Here is a 27,566-nt window from a genome sequence, read left to right as displayed (position 1 = left end):
AAGTCCCACCAGGGCTTTCAGTGAGAATTCCCACTGCACACAAAGCTCAATTTTTTTTTTTTTTTTACAAGATTCCCATTGTAAATTTCCATGTAACCCCTCTGTCTGTCATAACCGCAAGGTGTTTATCGAGACACAACTATCTGTAGAGCTACTCATACTGAGAAGGATGAAAAGACTGACTGCGGAGTCAGGTACAAGGCTGCCGTTCCCCACAGAAGGGACTCAAGAGACTAGTTCTGCCTGGTGTAATCTACGTGCCAAGGTACCCGGAGACTGTGTCTTTGAAATATTCCCATTCCAGTAGTTAAAATAAATTAAGAGGTCTGCCTATTCCAGGAAGGGCCCTAAAATGACATTTTTTTTTTCACATCTTAGTGATTATTTTTTCAAAAAGGTGCTTTTAAAAAACCACCTTTTTTTGCTAACGAAATGCATAATCTGTCCAAAAACAAGGCTGTGGCTTCGCAGGTTGTTCTGCTGAGCTTTCCAACCGAGAATAAACAGGATGCTTTGCTTCATTTTCCCTATTTTTCTTCATTTACAGTCGTGCCATACCGTCTCCTCCCTCATAGCCCAAGGCGAGTTCAGATGGCGCCACATCCATGCGGTCATACTGAGAAAAGAAAAACGCTCCATTCACCTCCTTGCTTTTAGCACAGAGTTTGAAAAGAGAATAAGTGAAAGTGAGGGTGCTGGGATTTTTTTAAAATATGATTTTTTAATTGAAAAATAAAATCATTCATATTACATCTCAATTGCTATCCCATCCCGTGCAGCCTCCCATTCCTCCCTCCCTCCCGCTTTCACCCCATTCCCCTCCCTATGACTGTGACTGAGGGGGACCTCCTCCCTTTGAATATGATGCTAAGGTATCACGTTTCTTCTTGGTAGTCTGCTATCCTTCCTCCGAGTGCCATCGGGCCTCCCCATCAAGGGGACATGGCCAAATATGGGGGGAGTGGGTGCTGGGCTTTTTATCTGTACAGTGATATGGACGTGGGGGCAGGGGGAGAACGGAAGAGACACCGGAGAGTGCCTAAGTACAGCCCATAGTTTACAAACATTTCCAGGATACAGAGTTCCAGGGAAGACGTAAGGCAAGCATGGAGTGTGAACGTGGGGACCATCATCTGAATTTTGGTGGTTGGTGTTCATAAGAAGACACCCTTAGCAGGATTGTAAGGCAGACTTCTGCTTGTGGCTTCATAGCAAAAGTTAGATGGTCTCAGCGGGGGCTGGGAGATTTACTGTAGCAGGGCTCCTCCTTGGCGGTGGTTATCTGGGGATCAAGGACGATCTATGGGGATCATGGGACATGCACAGTGATCGGTAAACAATGGCTCAGTAAGCCAAGTATAAGCTATAATCGCTACCTTCTTTTTTCAGCTTTTCAAAATCATGAGTCAATACAAGGGCAGATCAATTTGAAAAAAAAAATTGTACATATAAAATACATTGCTAAGGCTAATTATACTGCACTATCCCTTACATGATATGGTAGGAGAACGGGTCATTATTTTATTGATGATTTTATGCTTTAGTCATATTAGTAAATAGTGTTTGGTATCTATACTTCAAATTCTTCCCTCTTGTGAATGCCATACAGCAATATTCAAATGATTTTGTTTACTGTGTGGATGCATGTGTGTATGCTCATGTGTGTCTGTGTGTGTGCCCATGTATGACCATGTGTGTGCCCTTATGTGCCTGTGTGTGTGCCTGTGTGTGTGCGTGCCTATGTGTTTGTGTGTGTGTGTGTGTGTGTGTTTAGGCCAGAGTTCAACCTCAAGCTGCATTTTCAGTTCTTCTTTACCTCAGTTCTTGGGTCATCAAGTCAGCTAGGCTGGCTCGCTAGGGAGCCCAGGGATCTGACTGTTTCCACTTCTCCAGTACTGGAGTTATAAGCAGGCGCCACCATGCTCTGCGTTTTTCACTTGGTTTCTGGGGATCAAACTCAGGTCTCCATTCTTGAAAGACAAACACTTTAGTAACTGGACCATCTCTCTAGCCCTGCACTCTTTACTTAACTCATAGGATTCAACGTTCTTGTTCCAGCGGCAACAACGAAACCATCCATGGAGACGTCACTTTAGAACTGTGTGTCCCAGAGATGACCATCTTTTAATTGTGACTTAAAGTGATGGCTGTCAGTCTTAAGAGCTCTGACTTATCTTAACATTAAAGACTGTCTGCAGCCTCCTCTGTGGCAACTCATATCCAAAAGTGATTACTGAGTGGAGCTACTCATAGAAATAAAACAGTTTTTAACTGTGTTTCTAGAGCCGTGCCTCCTGCTGGTGTGATAATGGAAACTAATAGAGAAGCTGGACACACAGTGATGCTGGGTACCAGTTCTGGACACACAGTGATGCTGGGTACCAGTTCCATATGCACAAATGGGTTCCTGGCAATCAGCACTACAGGATGCCACATTGCAGAGCATATATAGCACATCTGTCAGCAGAAACAAACATTTCACTTTCAAAACTCTACACCTTGGGGCTACCCAGTAGACTAACCTCTGTCTGAAAATTGAGAAGACCAATGATTTGAGGCTGTTAAAATGAAAAATAAAATAAAATATATAAAAAAACAAAGTACCTCAATTATTTCAACTACAGATGAAGCTCTGGGCTCTCAGATCAAGTCTCTATATTTTTCTTTTTGCACAATGCTCCTATGTGGTTACTAAATCCAAAAGAGTGTCCAATTTCTTATAAGGCTTTAGGCATCCAGGGCTTGGGCAGATTAACTTTCCATTCATGAAATGTTTCATTCAGGTGTTCAGCCATATTGCAGGAAAAATAAATGAAAACTTAATATGCATTTGCATCGAGTCATTTTACCATCAATAACCTGGACTTACTGGAAAATTAGAAAGATAAACTGTAAAATTGTTTATATTCATTAGGAAAATATGCTATCCATATTTAGCAGACCTGTTCATACAGTAAAATGAATGCACACCTTTCTGTTTCTTCTACCATAAACAGACCCAGCACTGACCATCAAGTTTATATACACAACAGCTAGTTTAACTTAAATATCACTCATATTGCAGTTGTGTGGTGTGTTTTGGTATTTTTGTTATTTTTTGTTTTCACAGCGGGTACAAATAAAAATTTATCATATGCTCCTTTAATTGTCACCTGTGTAGGATGTATTTTTGTTTTTTGTAGAACATGGAGTTTCCTATTCAGTTTACCATCTTGTGCTCTATAATTTTAGAGTGGGCTTTTTAACATTTACTTGTTTATTTATGTGCATGCAGACCTCCGAGGCAGCAAGAGGAAGACATCAGATCCCCTGGGGTTGGAACTATAGTGAGTTGTGAGCTGCCTAAATTGGGTGCTGGGAACAGAGCTCCTATCCCCTGGGTGTACAGGAAAGGCTGTTAACTGCTGAGTCATCTCTCCAACACCATGGAAGTGCTTCCTCTGAATTAGAAAAGAAGCCTCATCCCTCATGGGGATGATCCATCACTTCATTCGTGTTGCCTAAGTGAAGGAATCTTTTTAAAAACATTGTACACTTATTCATTTTGTTTTAGATTTATTCATTTACTCATTTTGCCTGCATGCATGTGTGTATACCATGTGTGTGTCTGGAACCTGAGGATGTCAGAAGAGGGTATCAGATCCATCGGAGCTGCAGTTGTAGGTGGCTGTGAGACACCATGTGGGTGCCAACAACCAATCCTATGATGTCTGCAAGAGCAGCCAGTGCTCTTACCCTCTGCCAGAACTGTAAGTGCAGAGGACTTCTATGTGGGTACGAGGAAGAAAGAAGAGGGAAAGGTCCCCTGCACGGAAAGGAAAACTTGACTCTGAAACCTTAAAAAGAAAACAGGTGATATTTGAGTGCACGTAATATAAAATGGCTCCAACAACACCACGCATTCTGGCTGAATCACCCGTCACCCCCTTGTGACGTCATTTCACTTGCTTTGATTTAGCTCCTTTCCGCAGTGTTTGGTTGGGCTTTTGCAGAGCTTTGCTTTAGTGTGCCAATGCACTATGTCATTACACACTAGTCCCTGAACGTGCCCAGGAAATGAGTCTGCAGCTGGGACACATTGCTGCCTCATGGAGTGGCAGCTATTGTAAGAGGCCTAAGATCCTCAGTTGAGACAGCCACCTAATCCTAATCCAGCCCATGCCCTTCAAAGACTAGAAGAAGATACAGGTCATAAATAAGCCTCTATGAATATGAGTAGAGATTTTGTTAAAGGCTATGGTCATAGTGTACTAAACATGCCCACCTTGGATCATCTTAAAGCAAAGCAGTGGTGAGCACGGATACTGCTTGGATGGGAGGCCTTTTCTCCTAAGAACACACTTATCTCCTAGGATACAGGTCACCACAGTCTATCTTCAAAACACTCACAACCTCCTATACACTTTCTTATAAACAAACACACTTTCTTATAAAGAGCTGGGCTAAGTGATGGTAGGTAAAATGCTTGCAAGTCTAGGTACTGTCTCTGGAACCCACAGTAAAATATAAAGGATGAATGTGGGTACACATGCTGTAATCCCCTAGCACTGGGCAGGTTGAGCCACAGGGAAGCTCTGGTGTTTGCTGGCCAGCTGGTCTAGCTTACTTGGTAAGTCTCAGGCTAATCAGAGACCTTGTCTTAAAAAAAAAAGAAAAAAGTAGACAGTGCCTGAGGAATGACACTCAAGGCTGTCCTATGTCTACACACACACACACACAAACTGTACATACATGTGTACACACATACTCATGAATCCACACAAAACCAGTTTATGTAAAACTTCAGTGAGAAGCATTTAGGTAAATCAGTCCTTGTGTCTCCATACTCTAGTTAGTTTGCGTGCGTGCGAGCGTGCGTGCGTGTGTGTGCATGTGTACTTCCTTCAAAAGGCCAGTAAGCATTACGGTTGTGAAGTATCCATCATCACTTTCCACTTTCATAAAGTGGAAGTGAGGCCAATCCGACACAAGAAGGCTCCTAACTGACTGACCCATCACTTCCGGGTTCGACCTTAGGCGCTTCCTGTCTCATCCAGAGCCCAAGAAGAAAATTGCTTCGTTTGATCCACAAGGTTCATCTCTTTAGGGCAGACACGCGCCCCAGATCCTTCATAAAGCTCCAGCAATGGGCCATGGAGTCTCCCCAGGCAATCTTCCTTTTATCTCTCTCAAGAGCAGTGAAAGTTTTTAGGGTTTAGGTTTTGAATTGCCTGTGAAAAGGACACTGGAAATGTCAACATAACCGCTACTGCAGGAGCCTTGCTGGTCAGGGAAGATGACTTTCATCTGCAGACACTAGCCTATTGGCAGCCCAAATTGCAAGAAAGTGGATATTCTTCAGACTGTCACCGTGCGGAGTGGCTGACAGTTTCCTGTCAGTCAATCCAATCACATAAAAATCACTTCTTTGTATCTAAACCCGGGGAAAATAACAGCAGTAAGGAAATGACAGAGGATGTGGTTATCTTGAGATAATAACTCCCTGGGGATCAGACGCACCTGGGTTACTCCACCCAGGCGAGTGATTAAGGCAGAAAACCTGCGCCCAGCTTCCTTCCCCCATCGTACTGCGACCAGCATTAGCCCCAGCTTACAAATATATCCTGATAGCATCAGCTCGCATTGCACGCAGCGCGGGCTGTCCACAAAGACAAGTGGCAAACAGCACAGGAAGCTCGGACTGCTATTATTCTGGCATGGATTCCTAGACTTAAAAAGAAAGAAAGAAAGAAAGAAAGAAAGAAAGAAAGAAAGAAAGAAAGAAAGAAAGAAAGAAAGAAAGAAAGAAAGAAAAAAAAAAAAGATTTGCAAGAACAGTGGGGGGCAGGGGTGGGGTGGGGAGGGCAGAGCTGGGTCCCCTGGGATTAACCCTGTAAGTCATACCTGCTCCATCTGGGAGAGGCCCCCCCAGGAAAGCCTCTGGAGGGAAAAGAAAACCACACACACACACACACACACACACACACACACACACACACACACACCCCTCCTCCTCCTCTTCTTTCTTTCTCAAGTCAAAGACTTGGTGCATATGAAATCACTGGATGTAACAGGAAAGACAGGGGTCTCTTATTTCCTTTGGGTCCAGACCTGTTTTGCCTGGGAGCCTTTGGTCACGAACAACTTTTCTGCCAGGTGAAATGGAGTGTTTACAGGCATGGAAAAAAATTAAAAAAGATGAAGAAGGTTTTATTTCCCCTCTCTGCACTACATGCATTTCATTACCCCAGACGCTGCAGGCTGGATGCCAGAAATGTCACATACGAAGGAAAACTAGTTAAATTAAAACAAAACCAATCCCGCCCATTTCTATTTCACTGTGGAAAAAAAAAAATCTTTCCAAGGGTCAGTTATAAAGCAGGAGTTAAGAGCAACTGGAGCTTGCATGTGCGGGGGAGGTGAATGATTTCGCGCTCCTTCCTTTCTCCCTGTGGAGAAGTGGCGCGCTATGACTCTGCTTCACCATCTACCCAAAGGCGTTGACTTTCGAGGTGGTCTGTGCACCATGTATGATTGCTATTTGCATTTACGTAGATGTCTGAGAGGCTTCCCAAAGATCAACGCGCATGCGGCAGAGGACTCCAAAGTGGTGTGTGTCCTCTCCTGAGAGATCTGTTTGCCAACAGTTTCTACATGGTTTTTGTGCCCAGCCCTATGGGAGATGAGGTCTGTGTTGAACTTTTGGGCTTTCAAATGCAGACAGCGTTTGAGAGGTGACAAAGTCTTTAGAGGTGATCGGCCTAGAGACAGGAGAATCGGTTAACAGACAGTAGGGAAACAGGACTGACTCTTGGTGGGAGGAGAGAAAATTGGTGTTTGGTGAATATATGGCTTCTTCATGCCACTGATGTGTGGATGCTCATTTTACCATTCACCCTCAGCTCCTGGTATTATCACCTCATTCATGGTATGTGTTTTTTCCCAGGCTAGCATGATAAAGAATGGCTTATGTCTTGGCACATTTTCTTAATGATTATGATATGTGAATTTATTTAAAATGTGATGAGTCCCATCCCACTGTCCTCTGTAGAAAACTGCTCAGTGGTACTCTCAAACTGCATTTCTAACTTTGCCTTAAATCTGTGTTCATACGTAGCTGCGTGCTGCCTAGCCACAGGCTCAGGGGGTAAAGACACCTGTTACACACACATGCCTAGGAATACAGAGTTTGATATGTGGAATCTACATACAGGTGGAAGAAAAGACTGTACAAAATTTACCTTGCACCTTTAAATGTTCATTGATGTACACATGGATACACACAACCACACACAATAATAACATAAATAAATTAAGTCGTTATGGTAACCTACACACATAGTGTACTGGGCTCTCGGTTAGTATGCAAACAAACTTTTCCCAGTAATTGAAATTCCCACCAGTGGAAGCTGAAAATTGACTGTAAAAATTGCCACATATGGCAAATGCCAAGCACACCCAAATCTCCGCTTGTTTGGCCAAGCCAAGTCCTTTGTCTGACCTCAGCTGTAACTCATTCACATGGTGAGGTGGGACATGCACAGACATTTTGGGTTTTGCGGCTATTGAATCTCAGAACATTTTCCTTATTCAAGTAAATGGCACGTTTCCGTGTTGTCTTTTTCCTTAAACATTAGTTTTATCGGTTTCTTCTTGTTTGACTTCACTGGCCACTGAATACTTGTGTGACTTGTTCCAACAGATAATTGTTCAGTGGGTCATTCTCCCTAACTTGTAGTCAACAGTCAGGTGAGTTTTGTTATCTTTTTATGACATACCCTGTCTTTCATCCTTTTGTCTGTTTTTAAAATTAATTAATTTAATTTTATGTGTACGGAGGGGGGGTGTTCTGTTTGCGTGCATGTAAGTGCACCATTTGTCGGTACGCCTTAGCTCTCTAGGAACTGAAGCCACAGATGGCTGTGAGTCACCACATGGGTGCTGGGATTTGAACCAGGACCTTCTGCAGGCGCAACAAATGTTCTTAACCGATAAACGCTCTGAGCCATTTCTCCAGCCTCTTTTTCATGCATTAAAAAAAAAACAATATTGTGTATGGGATGGTGGTGAAGGGAGGAAGGGAGAGAGAGAGAGAGAGAGAGAGAGAGAGAGAGAGAGAGAGAGAGAGAGAGAGAGAGAGAGAGAGAGAGGAAGGCGGGGGTTGTGGAGGACTATTCTCAGTTTGCTTCTTCTTCTACCCTTTCCATACTCTGGCAGGTTTGATAAACATATTTGTTTCCCAACTTGTTTTAGCGATCGTGCCATTTTGTCTTTCCAACCATCATCGGCGATGATCCTGCTGGCGTACAACTACCAGGTTTTAATTATTCGCAGAAGCAGGTGGTGGTGGTTTCCCCTCACAGGGTGCCCACCTACCTAGGGAAACTGTCCTGCTGGCTTGCTGGTGATCAGGCAGGTGCACACTCTCCGAGCTTCCTGCCCCCATTTCAACATCACTGCCAATTGGCAGCTTTGGAGAGCTGTGGCCTAAGGTTATAAAGATGTTTCTTTGTTTCCTCGAGGAGGTTGGTCTCTGCATTCATTTATTTTCTTCTCATTCTCGTTTTGGAATGATTTCCAAAGAAGTGTTCTTGTCTTCTCCCTCATTACCATATAAAAGTGTGCAAGTTTAGCGTACGGGTTTTGATTTGTAATATTTTCGTAATTCCATTTTAAGGGTTTTGCAATCTTTGCCATGCAATCTTCCATATGGTCATGGCTTATATAAAACACTGATTTTTTTTTTTAGAGTCTACAAAGATATATTTGGGGCAAGGTTAAATGACTTAGCAGGTTTCCTAGCAGTTATGGAATATGGACGTAAGTGGCATTTTAAGTCTGTTGTAATCCATCTTGAGCCTTTAGGTATTTTGTTTTGTTTTAGAAATTCTATGTGTGTTTACAAAAAACATTGATACATTTTGGATGCCTGTGAATCTGAAAAGGCCTCTTAATGTCACTGCTAATATTCTTAGGGTTATTATTCATCTTTTTCTTTTCAGATAACTCATTAAATATTATTTTAAATTCCCTCAGTGTTGTTTTAGATCTATCCTTTCTCCTCTGATGTCCTCTTATTTCTTTACTTTTTTTTTATAGCTTTGCAAGCAGATGCAGGATAATTTCTATTATAGTGTTTTGATAGTTATTGTCATATTAAGAGTGAGAAAAAAGCATTTTTCTATAGCTGTGGCGCCCTTCTCATCTTGCAATCTGCATTTTCTGAAGCTGTGTTGCAGCGCCAGCTTGCTTTCCACTGCTGTACTGACTCCTTTTCTCATTGCTATGACAAAAGGCGTGACAGCGGCATTGGTGGCTTAGTTGGCATGTCTGTTCTGACGCACAGTGTCCTTCATGGCAGGAAAGAACTGGTGGCTGAAGTGGATCCATCCCTGGGTCTTTCATCTGGGCTTCCCATGTGGCCCATGCAGACTGGGAAGCAAGAAGCTGGGCCCCGCGAACAGGCCATGTCTACCTTTTATATCTAGTAAATAGAATTACAAAAATTTAAATATAGTGTGTATTTATTCCTTGACTTTCACAAATATGAGGCGTTGATAACACTGGGGCTGGAGAGGTGGCTTGGCAGGTAAGAGCACTGGCTGCTCTTGCAGTGAACCTGGCTGGATTTCCACCATCCACTCAGAGACTCACAAGCATATTCAACGCCAGCTTCAGGACATCCAATGTCCTCTTCTGGCTTCCTTGAGCAGCGCATGCACATGGTGTGCATACATACATACATACATACATACATACATACAAAGAAAACACCTAGAGACATATAATAAAACTAAGTAAAACTTTCAGAAAACTAAACATAGTTATATACACACAGGGCTTGAATTTTATGTGGTAATAACCTAAAAACATTTATTTAGCCTTTGATTATTGCTTCCCGAGCAATCTCGTACTGCCTAGTTTGTCCCCAGGCTGCCTGACAGGAAGGTATTGTCTAGCTCTCTGTTTCCTACACTGGAAGAAACTTCTAGAATTGTGAGTCAGATAATTACAGGCTCCTGGCTCGACATCTTCCCATTTTATTTCAAATAAATTTTAATCTTTTCACCATGACTAGCCTCTGTAGTGCCTAGTTTCTGACTTACTTTAATTATTGTATGTTTTAAGATAAAATATCAGTTCATTGTAATGAACCCACAAATAAAAATACCAGCATTAACGTAGTTTTAAAAAACCCAAAAACCAAAAACCAAATAGTTGTGGGAATTGCACAATCTATACATCTCAATGAGTTGTGTTATTAATAAAGGCATGATTCACGAAAGAGTACATAAAGGTAGCTGGTTTTCTCTTCTTTTTTTCATAATACTTTTATTGATTATTAGGGAATTTCACATCATGAATCCCCAAGCACACTCACATTCCAGTCCTCTCAGACCCCATCTGACCCTAACAACAGCCCACACCCCCCGAAAAGAAAAAAATTCATGTCCAATTTGTGTGACCCATATACTCACTGGGGCATGGTTAAACTCCCAGTGGCCAGCTTCTTAAAGAAAACTGAGCCCTTCGCCCACCCTAACCCGGCAGGAAGTCATCAACTGTGGAGGGCTACACCTCAGCATCCTTATCACAATTATCAAGAGTTTTCTCTCCATCTAGGCTGTTACCTTTTTTTGGGTAGGGGACTGGAGATGGGGAGAAGGGTTATCACAGAAGCCTTTTATGTTCCTCTTTCTCGACTACGGTCATCGCTACCATGGCAAAAGTAGCTTCCTTGCCTTTTTACAGTCGTCATCGTGCCATGTCACAGCTCCCTCTTCGCCTTTTCAGAGTGGTCCTCCATGTCAACAAACACAGGCTGATCCTTTTCACAAGACACTTAAAAAAAAAATCTCCCTTTGTACCCCAGGTATATGTCCTCATCAATGGCCTGACGTATGAAAGGACGTGTAGATATGATCTTGAATTTAAATGTGACACCTACAGCCTACAGGCCATATAACGATGAGGCTTCGTCCCCACACAGATTGAACCTCAGCCTTGTATTTGGTAAGACAGTGCCTGACCCACTTCATAAATTGCAGGTATTTTTAGAACTATTTTTATTATCATCATCACTACAGTTAAGCATTTGTTAATTAAAATGTAGGGAAAAGGGTTAGAGTAGGAAAACTGGCCCTGTCCCTCACTGGCTGGGACACTTGGGACCAAGGGCATATAGCTCCTGGCCCTGGTTGTGGGAGTTAGTAGTGAGCTGCCCTGAGGGTGTGAGAGCAGAGGAGCCAGCCGGCTCATCAGCTCAGATACTTCCCAGGAGCAGTGTGAATTTTTCTCTTTGTGGTCTTCCGTCAGTTCTTTATCTGCTGTTGCAACCAAATGCCCTGGAAAAAGCAAGATGAGAAAGGAAGTGCTTACTTCATCGTATATTTCCAGGGTACTGTCCATCGTGGTACCTGGAGCTTGAGAAGGCAGCTCTTCACATTGCATCCATGGTCAGGAAGCGGAGAGTGGCCCGTGCTGTCTGTCTGTCACTTCACTTTCAACTATTTATTCAAGTCAGGACTCTGGCCCAGGGCTTGGAAATGCCCATATTTAGGTTGAGTCTTCCCACTTCAGTTAACCCAAATGAGATAATCCCTCACAGGGATGAGCAGAGGCCTGTCTCCTAGGCAACCGTAGATGCTATCAAGATGACATTCAGCATCATGCATCTGAAACACACTCACCAATACTTCTGACATGACTCCACATTTTGCCTTGTTAAAAAAAAAAAAGAAACACATCTGCAGTATTTTTTCATGTTTGTTAACATAAGGTAAGAAGTGGCAAAGTATATAGCTACTTGTTTGTTGATATGTTTTCAGGACAAAAAAAACCCAAAAAAACAAAAAACTGTTCTTAACCTTCTGCTGAGTGAATTGATGTCTGTTTAAACATTTTAGAATACACAGATCAGTCATCTAGATGAGAGGTCCCTGAAGTCTGTTCCTGGAAAGTAAGTGTTATTATATATTGTCGGTAGTCTTACACCAAGAGAATGGTTCCAAGGTTGTGGAAATTCTGGGAAGTGTTTGACTGAGCAAAGCTAAGGTTATCAATGTATTTTTCTCAAGTTCCCATGTTCTGGGAACAATGCTAATGATTTAATGATATTGGACATCCACACTTACCCAACTACCATAGACCTGATCTCCATGACATTGGAGGTCTACACTGACCCAACTACCATGGACCTGATCTCCATGACACTGGATGTCCACACTGACCCAACAACTACCGTGGACCTGATCTCCATGACACTGGATGTCCACAGTGACCCAACAACTACCATGGACCTGATCTCCATGACACTGGATGTCCACACTGACCCAACAACTACCGTGGACCTGATCTCCATGACATTGGATGTCCACAGTGACCCAACAACTACCATGGACCTGATCTCCATGAGCATTCAGAGAAGAAAGTCAAGGGCCTGTTTTCCTTCCAGTTTCTGTGAACAATGAACCCCTTTTGAAGGACATATCATGGTACTAGTATTTCATGAAACACCCTTTGGGAAGCCTGGCTTTAGCCATAAAACTAACTATTTTTAATTCAGAAACTAGTTGGGAATTTTTATGTGCAATTAGTTCCAGGCTCTGTAGTAAATGGGGACTAATAGATTATAAATAGTACCAGATAGGGTACTCCAAACCCAACTGCATTTAGGAAAAAGTGGTGGAAAAACTAGATCCCAATGGAGATATAAATCAACACTTAGTTCCAAGGGGGGAAAACTAATGACTTCACTTACCATTCGACTTTCCAAGCCAACCTCAGAGGTAAAGCCCATTGCAATCAGTACAGCATGCTGTCCAATCAGAACCCATGCCCCAGGCGATGTCACACAGGAAGTAGCAACGTTTTGGAAAGTCATAACGATGCTGTGGAAGACACTGCAATGCTTTCCCAGAGAGATGTTTATAGGCAGACCCATCAAGGCAGATGTTTCCACGTACCAATCAACCTGAGTTACCCAATCACAAATACCTCAAGCTCACGGGGTATATTTTGGAGGAAGGCCAAATGCTATTAATTAACTTTTATCTCTCAGTTGCTCTTTTTTTCCTCTGTTACAAACACATCCACACTTTTTTTTTAATGCAATAAAGTTTCAGTAACCCTTAGGAGTCTGATGTTTATTTTAATTAGCAATAAGCTTTTGAATGGGAAAATACACAGAGCGGTAGCTATTAGCATATCAGACTCAATTCCTACATAATAAATGCGAAAATTATCACCCATGACTTTCCTTACTTATTTTTTCCATTATTTTTATATTTTATTTTTTTATTTCAGTTTACAAGATCCTCCAGATTAAAGTACAGATATAAGACATGTTCATATTGGTAGAAGCCTAATGGCAACTAAGTTCCAAATTAAATCAAGTGATATTGGTTATGATCCAAAAACATAGCAATAAATTGTCAGCGAATTCACCAAGGCATTGGCATTTCCTAAGACAACGAAGAAAAGCAAAGGAAGACACCAAGAGGAAAACACCGTAGACACACTCACACTTTAATTCAAGTAAAGTAATGCTAGTGTGTAGCTAAGTAATAAGCCACAGCAACACTCCCTCACAAATTGACAAAGGAGAAGAATGAGAAAGAGAGGCAGATTGTGTTCCATTAGCTCGTTACGGTGTCTGTTCAGCTGAGAGGTAAAGATGAAATCATTTTTGTCCAGTTGGGACTGTGGTCCTGAGAATGTAAGCAAGCCGACAGATGCAAGCGGGCTTATGGGAAAATGATGCAGAAGACGTTGATAAAATGAAGATATTTCACCAGAGCCAATATAGCCAATAGTGTATGTTCATGTCCGCCCTCCTTGGCAACGGTCTGAAAGGCAGCTAGCTGTTTGCTTTGCCATCTCATTAACCTAGGGCAGAGCGAGACTTGACAGCGCCAGCGCATTGCTTATTATCTGCTTGCCTGGAGAAGTCCAGCTGAAGCTCAGCTCAATCTAACTCTATCTAACTCCATGCCTCTTTCTTTCTACCATGTCACCTCCCCACCTGGGAAGTTGTCATATTCATAGCTTTGCCATCAGATTTAAATTGTACTTAGTGGGTGGCATCGAATCAATTGCTTTCTCATGTGTGCTCTGAGAACCAGGAACACATTTCAGTCAATGTCTGTACGTCAGGAAGTATGTCTGAAAATCATAGCCACAGTAGCACAGGGGACTGAATGCTCTTTGATAAAAGGCATGGGTTTGATCAAAACACGTTATGTGTATGTATGATATTCTCAAACAATAAAAATGTGTTATAAAATACTCTAAACATTTGATCCTAGACAGAATTGCTCGGTCTGTAAGGGAGCAGCTGCTGACTTCCATTCCCAAAGACAGGGCCTATGTATGACACTGTTACTTTCCTGCATCACTACGCAGGCCTGACAGAACCGTCCTTTCACTCCTGAGACAAGTCACTCTACCTGCACAGACTAGTGTGGAAATCAGTTACTGGGAGCCTGCCTGGACAGGTTGATGCCCAAGGAAGTAGATACAGAAACAATTAAAGCACACACACACATACACACACACACACACACACACACCGGTGCATGCACATGTGCAAGTAAGCAAGCACACACACACACACACACACACACACACACACACACCGGTGCATGCACATGTGCAAGTAAGCAAGCACACACACACACACACACACACACACACACACACAGCTCTACCGCCTACCCACTCAGACACCTGTAACTTAATCTGCAATTAATAAATTAATTAAAATGTTCTCATGGGAAAATGACTTAGCGCAAACATAGGTTTATTGTCATGAGACTGAGCGTGGAGTCACTCTGTAATGCCGATCACTGCAGGAGGTGGAGTGATTGGCTGAGTGGTACATCTGACGGCCTGGTGTTGTGCTCTCCCTTTTTATGATCAGAGGCTGGCTACTGTCTGCTGAAGATAGGGACCTAACGTAATGAAAGGAGAGGGAGAGGTAAGGATGGGACATCCAATATCAAAAGATAGGTAAATGACAGTAGTCGCTCTCTATCTGATGGCTCCATCCTGGCAAGAAATCAAAGCTGATGTCAAAATGTACATTAAAGACATTGAGAAGCAGTTTAAAAATTAAGTATCAGAAACTTTAAGCAGCACCATTATATAGTTGTTTTTAATTTAAAATTTTATTATGTATACAAGTTACCCTGATGTGGGCACAGAACAGGAGATGGGCTGCGTTTCTCTTCAGCATCCATTGGAATAACTGATATATTACTACAAGCATAGAATTGTTTTAAAAGACCCATTTTAATTTTAATTGTGTGTATATGTGTATTTGTGTGTAGGTCTGTGCATGTGCAGGGAGAAGAGGCAAAGTTTACCGGTCCTCCTGGACTTACAGGAGGTATATGTATCCACTGGGAACTGAACTCAGGACCACTGCAGGAATAGCTAGGTACTCTCAACTGCTAATTCTTCTCCCCAACCTCTCAACATGTAGATAATTCCACATCTCAGCTGCAGTGATTACACAGGTCAATAAGGGACAATTCAAGACTGCTTAACTCGTGGTACTGCCAGATATACCTACTGAAGAACATGCATATTCTTTCATCTGAGATTTTTTTTTTTTAGTTATTTGTTCACTTATTCACTTGCTCATTTACTTACAGGTAGTGAGGAGTCCTTCCTAATTTTTTTCATATACTTAATAAAGAGTTTATAATATCAGATAAAGCCTCAGCGTCTGCCTCGCAAACAGTTTAAGTCAGACCATTCTTTGTGGAGGTGTTGTCCTGTGCCTTGTAGAGTGGCGATGGGCTATGTCATAGCGTACCATTCCTGTTTCTGGTGTGACTCTAACAACATATGTCTCTCTGGACATTCTAAAATGTGTCTTGAGGAGACAAAACTCAGCCCTGGTGGAAAAGACAAACAAACTATAGGTTTCAGGACTTCTTTTCTAAATCCTTGATAGTTTATCAATATGCTCTTTTCCCTGATCTCTGTCTCTATCGATGAAAAGCCAAGCCCTGCCATTCTGTGCTCTTTTAATTTCATGTACAGTCTGTTCTCTGCTGAGATGCTTAACTATTGTTTCCTACAGTGGCCAAAGGGCCACTCAGACAGCTATGATGTACTACCACCAGGCCACCCACTTAGGAAATCTTAATTGTCACTTGTTATCCTTGAGGAATGAAAGAAGGAACTCAGAGTTTTAAGGTGTGCTGGGAGAGTAAAAAGAACCATAGGCCTAAGTTTCTTAAGTTTCAATTCTAATTTACTGGCTGTTTAACTATGTCTATGCTGCCTGGGTTGTCTGAGTTTTAGAATCCTCTGTGAAAAGATGAATTGAGAATGATGAGGTCTGCTTAGCAGGACTTCTGTGGTTCTAAAATAGGGTGAAAAGACAGGGAAAGAGGCACTCAAGTAAATATTTATGGCACCTAGTATGATCCAGCCTAATGCCTCCATTTTGTTTGTGTAAATTATGCAGACTTTTTGTGCTTCCAGCACCTAGACCCACTTTTTTTTTAAGTGTCTGTAAAATGTGGGGTATAATTCCCAGCTAGCAGAGGGCTTTGCTAGACACTCAGGTGTGTCTGATGAGATCTTGTTGATAGGGCGATGATTCATAGCTGACTTAGCTTCGGTTTCCCAATCCAGCAAGTGTCTGATGGAGCCACTGAACCCACGGCCACTTAATTGTGTGCTCATGGAACCAAGTTTCCCAGTTGTCTATTTTGTGAAAAAAGAACTTTTATAGGACACTGGGTCAAATATTTGGGTACATTAAATGGAAGAATATATTAAAATAAACCATAGCTTCAAACTCTTCCATTTTGCAAAGTTTCTTTGCTTAGGTACCTCAGAATGACAGACAGCAGAGATGAGATATTTATAAACTGAGATATCATCAGTGCATCTCTTTTAAAAACTTACATAGCGTTCCTAAAAGGATACATTTATCTGAACAAACGACTGAGCCATCAGAGCTCCATACCATGAGAGGATAATTGTAATGCACAATAAAAGCCTTGCTAACTCTTTTCACAATAGTGTCCTGCCTTTTAGAATGACCACAGTGAAAGCTTTATTGGAAAATACAGGCTTTGCCCCATGATAAAGGCCTCAGAATGTAATGGATGCCCTTAAACCTATCTACTATTTTGTGTTGTGCTATTTTTAGGCTTAGGAAAATTGGCTTGGTGCATTTAATGTCTCCTACATATTTTCCATAAGTTCTACATGTAATTTTTACCTTCTCTTCCTCCCTTCAGAATAATTAAAATTTTTTATACCGTCACTTGGACCATGAAATAAAGACTAGAGTGTAAGGAAGCAGAGTGGAAGAGGGAAGCTCTACTAACATGGTTTATCATCCAATAAGAACAAAGAAAGAAGCATCTTGAAACATTTCCACATATAATCATGACAATGGTTATCTTAAAATCCATTATTTTGCAAGACAACAAAAAATTGATTTAATAGGGGTTCTGTTGGCAGAGTGTTTGCCTAGTGTGGACCTTTTGTTCAGTCTCTGGTATTGCAAATAAAATAGCAGCAGTCCCAGCAACTGGATAGAGAGTGGCAATAGACTCAGCAGCTCACGGTCAGCCTCAGCTACATAGTGAGTTTGAATCCATCCTAGGGTACACGAGATCCTGCCTCAAGAAAATTAGTAACTCATTAAAAAGAAACTAATCTTTTTAAAAATTTAATATTGACCTGGAAAGATATTTTATATTTCATATGCATTTTCATCTGAAAGATGAAGAAAACTAAAGCATGAGAAAATTAACAGCAGAAGAAATGCAAGGTAGCTAGCTCTGTACACCGATGTATTCTCCATAAGCTGTATCTGACACATCTCCCACACTCTTCCTTTCCCTAAATTTCCATCAGACCAGGGGTCAAATGATTCATGTAGAGTTTTCAGTCGTCTGCTGACTCTTAGCCACCTTGGATCTCTGAGGCTAGGCATGGGTTCGAAACCGTGTCTCATGTGCATTCCCAAGCTGGATGATGATGTAGCCTGGGCTCCAGAAGGTGTTTCTTTCTTTTTCCTCAAGCAAGGCAGACAATGGTAATCCCAGAAGACATAGCAGATGAAAGCATAAGCTGTTCAAGGTTTATTGAAAAATAATTGTGCCTTGAATGCTTGGCTACATCTTCCAAACTCCTAATGACTCCACAACATCAGTTGCCTTCATGGTGTAAATGAGGGCACTGTGGACTGGCCCTGGACCAGACTAGGGATTAAACCTGCCAAGCTCGACATCACATGACAGAGCTGGGCGTGAAATCCCACCTGAGCCTTATCATCTGAGCTACCCGGAGACTTGACTGAGAAGGCCACCTTGAAGTACATACTCAGAACCGAAGTTAAGTTGGAGCACTGGAGCCCAGAAAATCCCCCAGAGCCCAGCACCTGTGCTGTTTACTCAGGTATAGTCATGCTAGGGGCGACCTAGCGCAGTCTGGCCTCAGATAAGACTGTTTCGAATGAGGAGGGAGCTGTCAGTTCCCCAGCAGAGCCTTATCCTTGGCTGATATTTATGTAAGCTTAGAGAGCCAGGATTTAATTTGACACTATCTATGGGAAATCTCATTAGCAATCACGGGAATGGGGTTTCCGTCTGCTGATCCTCCCAGGTAGTAAATGTGGATAGCATAAACACAAGCAAAAGCAGGAGGCTTAGCAAGGTACACACACAGGACCCGGGGCAGGAGTGCTGACTCAACTCGATGACTCAGGTGTGCAGGGAGGGAACACACAGGCCTGAACTGCCTTCTCCTGCTAAGGTCCGGAGACCGAAGATGAAGCAGAACTCTTCCAGAAAAACAAAAAACAAACACAAAGCAAACAGTGTTTGGGTGTAATTAGTGTAATTGGACTCAGCTGTCAGCTTCATTAAAGATCTCCGGAGCTGACACAGGCATAGAGGAGTTCCCCCCGGGGTAGTGACTGCTGATTTACATTCTAACGCACAACAGTTCTGGTTGCTTGGAATATGACAGTGGTGTAACACACACAGCACAAGAGCGTGTGGAGTCACACAAGCTTAAGTGTGAACAGAGGCGCCACAAGAAGAGCAGCAGAGCCAACTAACCAGGCCCTAGAGGGGTTTGCAGAGACTAAAGCGCCAACCAAGGACCTGGGCCCCCAACACAGACGTAGTAGACGGGCAGCACAGCAAGAAAGACCACCTCAACACACACGAGAAGGAGAGGGGGCTGTTGATTTTTGATTTTTAAAAACCATTCAATAAAATAAAAAGATGCAAATATAGACTTGTTCTCAAGCACATCTCCCAGGACTGCTGTGAGGAATGAAGACGGACAAGGTAAGCAATGGCGTCCCTGGGAAGGAACTCTGGCGCTCAGGAAGGCAGGAGGATCAGGGTGTGGGGTCAGCCAAGGCTGCACAGTGAGACTTTGTTTCAAAGCTCAGGTGTCTACAAAAGCTGCCTGATCTAGAACAGACACGTGACAGGCCAAAGCTGCTAATTGTACAACAGGTAGTTTCGTAGTCATCACTCAAAATGACGCAAACAGGACTCAGTGACTATGGACCACGTCAAATGCTTTGCTTACTGTGTATACAACCACTCTTAAAAGGAGGTCCTATGCCAAATAGTAGATGGCCAACACAAAACAAAACAAAACAAAAAAATGGTATCTTTGGAGATGTTTTGCCTTGTAATATTTTGCTTGGGTGTTTTCGACCTTACCTGCCTTTGCTTGTCTATTGTGGTTTCTGATTTTGTGTTACTGTGGATCTTATGTGTGTATGTGTGTGTGTGTGTGTGTGTGTGTGTGCGCGCGCGCAAGCAAACAAGCAAGCAAGCACACTCATGTACTCACGCCCTTGTTGCTTGTACTTTATCCTTTTTTTCTGTTTGTTTGTTTTCTTTCATTATTCTGGTTTGTTTTCATTGGACTGTTTTCTAAAGACTGAGAAAAGACAGACATGGAATTGGATGTGTGGAGCAGTGGGGAAGATCTGGGAGGAGATGGAGGAGGGGAAACTGTAATTAGAATGTAGAGTATAAGAACATTTTCAAGAAAAATAATACTTAAAAAGAAGTCTGCAGATGCCAGATGCTTTACACCCTGTTAAAGAGAACGTATACAATTCTAAAACAATCAAATTGAATTGATGATCAAATAAGTGGAATTTTATATCCAAAAAAAAAAAAAAAAAAAAATGCACATTTACCTTTAAACCAAATGAAAATATCCAAACAAACATTAGACAGAGGGGAAAAAAAAAAAAAAAAAAAGAAAACCGATTATTTCTAAATACCCCTTGATCATTTAAATGAATCCTTTTAAAAAATTTTTATTTTATTAATTTATTCATATTACCTCTCAATGGTTATCCCCTCCCTTGTATCCTCCCATACTTCCCTCCTTCCTATTTTCCCCTTACTCCCCTCCCCTATGACTGTGACTGAGGGGGACTTCCTCCCCCTGTATATGCTCATGGGGTATCAAGTCTTGAATCCCTCAATGTAGATAGAATCATAGTTTTGATTTTGGTCATCAACTGTGTCTTTGATATGCATTGAAATTTGGCTATTACTTCAATGGGATCTTACAAAGTCAATGTAAAGTCACCCCTTCTCACTGTCCTCACCAAACCTCAGAACTCAAGCAGATTAAAACAAACAACAAACAACAATACAAAACAAAAACCAAAGTACAGTAAATTGTTTTAGATTTAAGAAATCACTGGAACAATTTGGGAAATGGCCTAAGAGTTTTCAGCATGTTTTAATATTTTTGAAGTGAGTGTGAGCGTGTGTGTGTGTGTGTGTGTGTGTGTGTGTGTGTGTGTGTGTTGATTCATGGGATGTTGGAGAATCAAACCTAAGGTCTGAGGGGTGCTAGGCAATTACTATGCCACTAAGCATTGTTCCCAGCATACAGTTTTATAAAAGGCCGTAAAACCCCCTATCATCTGTGTCTTACGTACTAAAATAATTAAGTCTCCTTTGGAAAACAACCAAGTGGCATTTAGCGCTAGCCAGTAAAGCCTTTATGTTATTTGTTAGGATAACAGTGACTTTGCAAAAGCATCAACTACTCGGCACTCTTCAAAAACACTCACGAGCTTCTGTACTGTTCTAAGTGCAAGATTCCACAACGAGCAAGCTGTCAGTTTGCGACTTGATGCCTAGTGTAAAGCTTTTCCCTGACCAGCCAACTCCTGGGAGTAACAGGATGCTGTCTGAGCCCTAACGTCTCCATCAAGTGTCTTTCTTCTCCCCCTACAGCTAATCTCAGCTAGAATTTCATCTCTTTCTTGGCTGCGAACTCTCATGATGAATCAAAGCGTCATGGATTTGCTATTGTCTTGTTATTTTTGAAGCAACATTATTTTCATTGGATGCAAAGAGATGTATTTTCTTTTCTCCCAAGCAAATAGATGACATCTGGCCATTCTCTCCCTGTCGGAAAGACATTCAGCTGCGGCTGGGCCCATGATCGCATGGTTGTTAAACAGCGGGGATTATCATGCGGGACAGTATTAAGTGGTATTTAACAGCAAGACCAAAGTTCTCTGTCAAATGCCTGACTTAGGGCTTCTTAACTGTTAGCATCCCAGCCTTGAGACCTTTTGCACGGAACCATTTTTCATTCTGACAACAAACTACTGTGACTATCCAGGATTTCTTTGCTCGAGCTGACAGGCAAGTATTTCTGTGGCAGAAATATTGCCACAGAGTGGGGGATCGGGGGTGAAGGGGAGACATTTTTATCCCCTTTCACTCTGAGCGCAATGACATTCCAAGCAGTAGGTGTCCCGAGTCAATGACTGGTTAATCTATTCAGTATGATCCCCTGTCTAGTCAAAACAATAGGGGGGGTTGAGGGCCAGGAGTGTGGACTCTAGGCTTCCCGATACAATTGCCTCGAGTATGCACTGGCTTCTCCATCTCTTCTGGGCACATTCTCATGGACAGAGGCTGGGAGGGTGAACAGTGAGACTGTCACCTTAAGTACCAGTCTCTAAAAGGTTTTTTATTGGGAGGCGAGAGGGGAGAGGGGAGAGGGAGAGGTGTTTGACAGGTCCCTAAAGTTCAAGTGCAACCATTTTATGACCACAGTAAGACATCAGCTGTGGAACTTACGATACGATGGGTGCAAAGGCAGGAAATAAAAGAAAGAACTTAATGAAAGTTTAATCTTCTGGGGAATTTGTTCCCCTCAAAGGCATAAATTGAGTGACCTAAAACTAAATTTCCCTGTCAAAGGCTGGCATGGAGTTCATGCACATTTTACAGCTCTGCTAGAAAGGGATATATTTCTTAGAATAACTCCTTCTATTCTTAAGTGAATACCTGAAAATGCTTCTGGAGGCTGAGCAGTTAGCCCAGTAGATTTATTGGGGCCAGTTATTGCTTCGTGGGCATGATGGGGGAGCGATGTGGCTGCAGCTGCCCGTATCATTGTCTGATCTCTAGATTTGTGTTATCTACATTTGAAGGGCTGGAAACCCAAGGCACACCTTTGAACATTCTCAAAATTGATCTGCGATGTAGGATATTTAGTCTAAGCCTCAGCTTTGCCTGAGAAACATTAGCACTTGGGAAATATTGTGACTCACAATTCTGTTGCCACTGTTTTTGGAGAGGTGACACAAGTTGGAAGTCTCGTAGCCAAGGTCTTTTCATACCTTCAGGAATGACAAGTGTGGTCTTGGTTAGAAGAGTAAGCAGAGAAAATGCTCAAGGCATAAACAAGAATATGTCAGTGTCATTGTATTGATTACTTTGTCTGTTGCTGTGATTAAAAACTCCTAACAAAAGCAACCTAAGGGAGGGAGGGTTTCTCTTGACTCACAGTTCCAGGGTACTGCCCATCACTGCAGAGAAGGCATGGCAGCTGGAGGGCAAGGAGGCAGCTGGTCACACTGCATCCATAGTGGGGAAATAGAATGATGTTTGAATTCAACTAATTTTCTCTTTTTCTTTCCCAGATAAGGAATCAGGCCAGGGAATGGTGACACCAACAGTAAGTGGGTCTTGGCACCTTGATTTGCACCTAATCTCCATCATCCACCACTGGGGTCCCCCCAAAAATGGGTCTCATATGTGATTCTAGATCCAGCCAAGTTGGTGATATTAACCATCATAGTCATTATTTAAAATTGTATAACACCTGGGACTTACTGGGTGGAGTCTATGTCCACATATGTGAGCTAGCCCTGGATTGCTGAATCTTTACATCTCATACTGGCATATTCGGTCACTGAGCAGATATACTATGAAGTCTACAGTGCACGGACAGACTGTCTTTGAAAAGTGATATCATAATCAAAGTGTGTGCACACATTTGTTTTGTCTTAGCTGTATGTAACACTTTTGTAGAATATGCACGATATTATGTTTTTGAAATAAATTTATAGAGCTACTTTATGATAGATATGATAAAACTTTTAAAATCTCTGCATCTAATTATTACAGTGTTCATAGCAAGGGCTGATCTTAAGATCAATCATAGTCGCTCTCAGAGAAACTCAACAATTTAACTAGTCAATGGAAGTAAAGTTTGCAAATACTTTTGGTTATTTTTCTTTGTTAATTAAGTTAAATATTGTTTGATTCCTGAAGCACTTGAAATTCTGAGTTATAATTACAAATGGATTGCCAGCCTTCTTCTGACTTCAGTGTCTAAGTAGAGGTTTTCCAACATTCACTTTCAATGCCGTATCACCAGTATTTGGTCAAAATGAAAGTAGAAGCTGAAATCAAAGATGGCTGCAAAAAAAAAAAAAATGGATTTGAGGATACATATAGAGTTATTGTATAAGTACTGTGCACTGGTTACACCATGAGAGCTCACATATATATGATTGCTAAAAAATTTATATTTTATTATATGAATTTATTATGTTATAGTTTATTGTTAAAATTGTGTTTGTCAATAACGTGTGACATTCATGCTGTATATTATAGCAAACAGCGTGCCTTGAAATTATCAGCTCCCGGATTGTTTTTGTTTACCATTTATAAATATGAACAAATTATATTACTTTCAGATATTACATTTAAAGAATTAGTAACATTTCATTAACCAGATTCTATGTAATTCTTTACTGAACATTAGCAATATTTTAAATATTTCTGGAAGAAACCTTGTTTATAAAATTATTAGTACTTGTGGGGATGGTACTTGGAGGTGGTCAAAATGGTCCAGTGTTTTGCATACCATTGTAGCCTCTCCTACAGTACAGCCTCTAACAAAACTAAGCTGTCTTGAATCCCTGGCAACAGAATTATTTACCTGTACAACAACAAGGTTGGGAAAGCACCGGAATCAGCATGTGGTGTGTGTTCCAGGCAGACTGTGAGGGGTTCATGCTGTGAGGCCTGAAGTCCTTATGAGACCATTTAAGACAGAGAAGCACGTCAGCAGGGCCAACGGTAGCTCCATGTGTGCCAAGTGTGTCCATGACAGGATCAAGTAGGCTTTCCTTATTGGGGGGGCAGAAGATCATTGTGAAAGCATCGAAGGCACAAGCACAGAGTCAGAAAGCAAAATTAATATGCAGCTTTTTAAAGTAACAAAAGTCAATGCTTGGTCTAAAAAAAGAATTATTATTACTTGTATAACTGTTTCAAACTCCTTGCTTTCAACTACTGAGACTAGCTGGCAATTTATAAGCAATTATTTTATTTTATTTTTTTGTTATAAATTGACTTCTAGAGATTCAAATCTATCCATGACTGTCTTCTTAAATTATACTTATCATCTATGACCTTGAAGTTGTAGTAAAATATCAGTGTTATGCAACACTTTTTTTAAATTCTCTTTATACAGCAATTACCTATTGTTTTGTTTCAAGTTTTAGATGGCCAATCAGTTGTGATACCAAAACATTATTCATTCTTACTGCTAAGGTAGCAAGTGGCTTTCCCCTCAGGAAAGAAATGCCTGGCTTAGGACACAAGGAGGCGGCAGCACAGGAGCCTGCTCGTTAACGTCTAAAGGATTTGGTCTGAGGGCTTTCAGAGTAAAGCCACTTCATCTTCTAGTGTAGGGGAAGTTACTCATTCACCCCATCCACTCTTTTCTACCCAGAGTCACAGCCAACCTGGCTCCCAGTGGCATGCATTTCTACTAGTGGATACACACTGTTGGATGGCAGGAAGATTGTCTTGTGTCCTTCACTTGGCTTGTGTGTCTTCAGTGTAGCAGGGAATATGCTGGCTTTCTCTGTCTACTGTGTCATTCCATCCTAAAAGTACAGCAGATGCCAATGAAGGGACCGAGGTTGGAATAATACAGTTAATTTGTCTAAAGTCACCCAGAACTGAGAAGGAACATTTTTCAGATTTTATGAAAACAAAAAAAGCAAACAAACACCTCACCATTGATTTCTTAAGAAACAAACCAGATCCCTTACTATAGTGGCCAGCCTCCGGCCCCCTTCACATGGTAGGTAGTAATGCATGCTCTCATAAAGTCGCTTTTCTGGATCTTAACTTCACATTCTAGTGCATACACTTCTGAGCATCCAGTCAGTAGTTAAGGAATGACAGTAATTTTGATGCCTCTGCTGTTTCGGGACTGAGGAGGATTTACTTGAAATGAGTAAAACCCAAGCTGGATCTTTCTAAGAGCAATGTGAAGGCAGCAGCGTCTCCTTTGCACAGAAAAGGGCAAAGAGGAGTTCAACAAAGCCAGGTTGCAGTCCTGTTTCAATTTATTTGTCTCTCTTTTTAGCTTCCAGAAGCTACCAATATACGAATAACTGTATTTTGGAGAGAAGAAATGATTCATTTTAAAAGGCGTTTGGGGGCTGAGGAGAGAGCTCAGACCTAAATTCAACTGTCAAAACCCACATTAAAAAGTATGTTTATGGTAGCACCTACATATCACCCCAGTGTTTGCAAGGCAGAGAGGGGGGAATCTCTGGGGTTCACTAGCCAGACAGCCTAGCTTGCTTGAAAAGGTCCAGGACCCTGTCTGAAAAACAAAGGGAATGCCATCCAAATATTCACACTAATAGTTGACTGCTACCCTTCACACTCACATGTACCTACACATATGTGTATGTACATACATGCACATGACAAAGAATGAGCACCTTTGGAAGATTAAAAGTAGATGACTTATAATTTTAGTTTTGATTAAAAATTTGGTAATGAATAAAGGAATCAGCAAAGGAAGTTATTATGTAACTTAAAAAAGTTATTTACATTGACTAAGTGTAAGATTGGAGCATAAAAACATACTGTTAACTTACTTTGCAGATCAGACAAATGTTTCTTTTTTCCATATTTTTTAAGTAAATTTTATTTTATTTTATTTTATTAATTTATTCATATTACCATCACTTCAGAAGCAAGTGCATGTCAGGGAAAATGCGTATGCAACAAGCGGACATGACCTGGAAGGGTGAGATCGCATGTAGAATAGTGGAAAGAAACCGCCAAGGGGCAAAAGAAAGACTTGAAAGCTCGGATTAGAGGGTTGGCCAAAAAGCCAATGTTTGGGAGCAGATCAAGGCAAATCAAGGCAGTTTCTTTGGGGTGCCCATTCATCTGGGCAGCCAAAGTGGTATAAATCATCAGTGTACCCCCATTAGAGAATTCCATTAGCCATGGGTTTAAAGGAATGTGTACCATAAAATAAAATAGTAGTTCAAATGCCCATGAGAGAAGCAGTTACGTCTGAATTGAATTGTGTGTGTTCACACACTCATGTATGTGAGCATTTGTGTGCGTGTGTGTGAGTGTGAAGTCTGGAGTTCTGTGCTGAGAACATGAGCTTTGTAGCATGCCATCTCAGCACATGTGGTAGAGAAATCACTCAAGTTGGCTGCTTTTGTGGCTTACAGCCGAACATGCGCTTCTACCTGTGACGAGATTCTTTGACAGCCCTCTTCTGAACAGATTTCCATTCTTCCACCTCTGCCAGTCAAAAAGGCCAGACCTGGACTCTTTTATACCCTACAGAGTAAAGAGATCCCTAAATTAAAGAACTGTGGTTGTTTTTAATTTCTTTCCCCTTCAATTTTTTTTTTTTTTTTTTTTTAAATTTCTGACACCAAAAAGACTGGCGCTTTCTCTTAGCTCCACCCTTGTGGATACATACTAATTTTAATTCTAATTTAACAGCCTGGTTATGAAATGAAAAGTATGTGGCTGCAACCTAACGGACTCAAAGGGAGTCTGTCTTTTATTTCCTCTTCGCAAATAAGCTACATATATTATAGAAGACACAATCTATTTCATGGTCTTTTTGGGTAATTTGTCAGCTATTGAAATGTGTTCCTTTGTCTTTCTAGAAATAAGTTGTAATGGCATGCATAGAACGAACACAGAACCTTACACTCCAAAACATCCTTGGCATAGATGGGCCTTTTGGGACACCAACGTTGAAGATGAAGTTAACAGAATGAGAAAATTGGTGAACCTACCAAGAAAGGAGGAGGAAGAGGAAAAGATGACTTATCACAGGAAGGAATATCAGCAAGGAATGCTTCCTACTTCCTCTGGAGTTTCTGACTATCCTAATAGCAGTGCTGTGTGAGAGAAAGTTTTCACTAATTCTTGTGAATGGATGTTTTAAAATATTTGTTTCGT

The sequence above is a fragment of the Acomys russatus genome, chromosome 16 (assembly GCF_903995435.1).
Source record: "Acomys russatus chromosome 16, mAcoRus1.1, whole genome shotgun sequence".
Lineage (NCBI taxonomy): Eukaryota > Metazoa > Chordata > Mammalia > Rodentia > Muridae > Acomys > Acomys russatus.
The sequence above is the reverse complement of the archived record's forward strand: the minus strand, read 5'-3'. Positions refer to the sequence as shown.